Genomic DNA, 3,406 nt, shown 5'->3' with positions numbered 1-3,406 from the left:
GGAGGAGGAGGAGGAAGGGAAGTGGAGGAGGAGGAGGAGGAGGAGGAGGAGTGAAACAGTCTCACATATGAATGGTACAAGCATAAATCAGCAGGTGAATAAGATCTTGCAGGATTTTATAATCCAATGTGATTTAGTGGTTGGTGCTCAGAGACCCAGCATTGTTGTAGTTGATAAACTGATGAAGGAGACAAAGATCGTAGATAATGCTATACCTGGGCATGTATGAGTGGATGATGAAGAACTGGAAAAGATTGAGAAGTACAAGAAGCCACTAAAAGATGAGATTTCAAGGATGTGGGCAATGATGAAAGTAAGAGTCATCCCAATAGTTGTTGGAGCATTTGGAACATTAACAACCAAGTTTGAGAAATTTGTTGGAGAACTTGAGATTGACATGAGGGTAGAACATGCTCAGAAAACTGCTTTATTGAGGACAGCGAGGATTTTGAGATTGGTACTTGGGTGTTAAGTATTGTGGATGAAGACCTTGTGAGATCCTTGACAACAGGTTGTTGTTCGCTCTTACAGAACAAGTGAAATGAAGTGCTCTGAGAAGCGAAAGAACAACAATAATAATAATAGTAATGATAATAATAATCCTGAATAAGCTTGCAGTTGCAAGACATGCCAATATGCATGATAGAGATCCACTTCATAAACTCTCAAATACAATCCAAAATAGAAAACAAATTAAAATTGGAAACTATGTAACAAAAGAAATTATACAAGAACTAAAAGCAGATCTCACTGAATTAAATGAAATTACTTACACAGCTGCTAAGACGATTGAAACCAGTTGTATGCCTCTGAAAAAACAAAGAAATACAAACCTGATAAGAATTCCAAACTGGGAAAGTAAAATTGAAAATGAGATTGAAATAACGAGAGGTGAAATATCAATATTGAATGAACTTATCTGTGGGAACAATGTAAAACCCAGAAATATGTACATCTCTGATCATGAGCAGAAGTAGTGAGGGTGCATCATAGCCATGTATTGAAAGGAAGTGTTTGGGGTTTGAATAATTCACCACTGGAAACATGGATGTTTCGTTCAACATCCTTAAACAACCCTTATTCACCGACCTTTTGAGCGAGATGGGCAACCTGAAGAAAATTCTAACAGGGCCCCCACCTGCAAGGTCATATGCTGTCTATCTTGATTTGAGATCACCATGTCATGCACATATAGTTGCGATGCATGTGCCTGGTGTACCCTTAACAGGTGGGTAGTCATGGTGGGTATATTTGTATATATTTGTACCCCAGTGTCACTTTGATGACATGCACTGCACTGTCACTCAATAATAATAATAATGATGATGATGATAATAATAATATGATACTTAACATCTAAGTAGCAAGTCTTATAATTTGAGGAAAGAGACCCTAAGAGACCCTGTGAGACCTTTAACAAGTTGCTAACCACTCTCACAGAATTAACCAGAGCAGGTAAGATCAAGAGCTCTGAGAAGTAAAATATGAAGATGATGATGATGATAATGATGATGATAAAACTGCTGTTGTCCACTACCTCCTCCTTCTCCTCCTCATCATCATCATTATCATCCATAACAATTACAGCAACGTTATTAGTTAAAAGAGTATCTTGTCATGAGAACCAAGGCAATACTTGAAGCTGAAAGTGGACACACAGCCCAGGAAACAAGGAATATTCTAAAATATTTACTCATCCATTGCACATCTCTACACTACAACATCAACCACCACCACCAATGATAACAATAATAATAACAACAACAACAATAATGACTGTGATGACAACAATATCATAATCATTATGATTTCTTAATGAGGCATGAAGCCTTAGGAAAGTAGCATTAATAATAATGATGATTTCTTAATTAGGAAATAGTGGTGACGGTGGTGCCTGTGATGGTTATGGCAGTGGAAATAATGGTTAGGATGATAATGATAATATGGAAGCAAAAGGAAGATGGCTTAATGAGACACATAGTGTTATTAGTTGTAGTGGCTGTGCTGGAAGTTAAATGATGACGATGATGATGATTGCATTAATAATGTTAGCGACAGTGTGTGAGATGATGTACTTTTTTCTTTCTTTTTTTGTTATGTTTTGGACAGAGAATTCCATCAACATGTCATTGCAATAATGATGATGATAACTCTCTCTAGCTTAGAAACATGTCCTTAACTACTTCCTAATGGCCAAAACTAGATGAAGAGAAACATAAAATAGTTGAGTGGACATTGTGTTAGTTAAAAAAAATTACTGCAGGAATTTTACCATGGATTTGGGCAGTAGTCTTCAATCTATGAGGTTCATTTGGCTTTTGCCTTTTGAAAGACTGGGATCATATCCAGAGAAGACTTGTTTCTCTTTTACATGACACCACAATTTCAGAGCTAAACTGTTGTCAGTCAGCTAACCACCCACATTTTAAGAGATATTTTTGCACAGAAATCCCTTGCCATATTGTGGTTCACCTATTTAAGCTTACATCAATTCTTCCTTGGTGTTGTTTTGCATTTATTCTAAAATAAATATATACAAATTATAAAAATAATTAAAAAAATATACTGCACAGTACTGTTTCTACTTTGTGGATTTTCACCTATCTTGGTGGGTTTTTGGAAGGTACCACCTGTGATAGTTGAAGGATTACTGTATTTGCATTACCAGTTGATAAATGAAAATCCTTTCGGAGAGGACAAGAGATGTTGTGAGGAACTTTTCATTCACCACTATTATACACATGGGCCATGGAGAGATGCCTATGCTGCTAGAAACAGCAACCAAACTAACCACAGATCGTGTCTTACTGACTTAAAAAAAGCAGAAAGAGTACATTGGTTAATGTAGCCTGCATTTTCAAAATGACAGGATTATTAAGTGTGGAGTATCTTTGATCAGGGGGCCACTGGATCAAGGCTGGCTTAGGGGTTAAACAACAACAATCTACATCTTCCTGTAGAGTTACCTGAGAGTCATACTTCTAAGAGAAAGAGACGTAAAGAGGAGGAACTGTGGGCCGACCACAATTATAAATAATCATAAATAATCAAATCTGAAAGGCTAAGTTATGTCAGTGAGAAGAGGTGTAGAGAGAAAAAGCTTTCAGTCTCATTATGCGTTTGTGACATTTGAAATATAGACATCAAATAACACATACACCATAGGATATATTGAGAGCTATATTTGCAATCTCTCTCTCTATGTCTCTCTCTCTCTTTCTCTCTCTCTCTCTCTATCTCTCTCTCTCTCTCTCTTTCTCTCTCTCTCTCTCTCTCTCCCACGCACACACACATCAAAATATGGAGATCATCTGAACATCAACGAAGAAATTAGTTAACTTCATTGCCCACTGGAAGGTAGATATAGAGAAAAACGAACTTCAGGAATAAGCTCATGTTCTTAATC

At 36.8% G+C, this 3,406-nt stretch overlaps 1 long non-coding RNA gene across 2 annotated transcripts in view; it reads right to left on the bottom strand.

Annotated features, from left to right (window-relative positions):
* Positions 1 to 3,406, bottom strand: part of LOC106867980 (uncharacterized) — a 637,828-nt gene that overhangs the window by 315,258 nt on the left and 319,164 nt on the right. For both annotated transcript variants that reach the window (XR_008265237.1, XR_008265236.1), the window contains exon 6: positions 774 to 809. This is a non-coding gene — a long non-coding RNA (uncharacterized LOC106867980). The remainder of the gene's footprint in view (positions 1 to 773; positions 810 to 3,406) is intronic.

The sequence above is a fragment of the Octopus bimaculoides genome, chromosome 11, assembly GCF_001194135.2.
Source record: "Octopus bimaculoides isolate UCB-OBI-ISO-001 chromosome 11, ASM119413v2, whole genome shotgun sequence".
In the NCBI taxonomy this organism is placed as follows: Eukaryota; Metazoa; Mollusca; class Cephalopoda; order Octopoda; family Octopodidae; genus Octopus; species Octopus bimaculoides.
The sequence above is the reverse complement of the archived record's forward strand: the minus strand, read 5'-3'. Positions and strand labels throughout refer to the sequence as shown.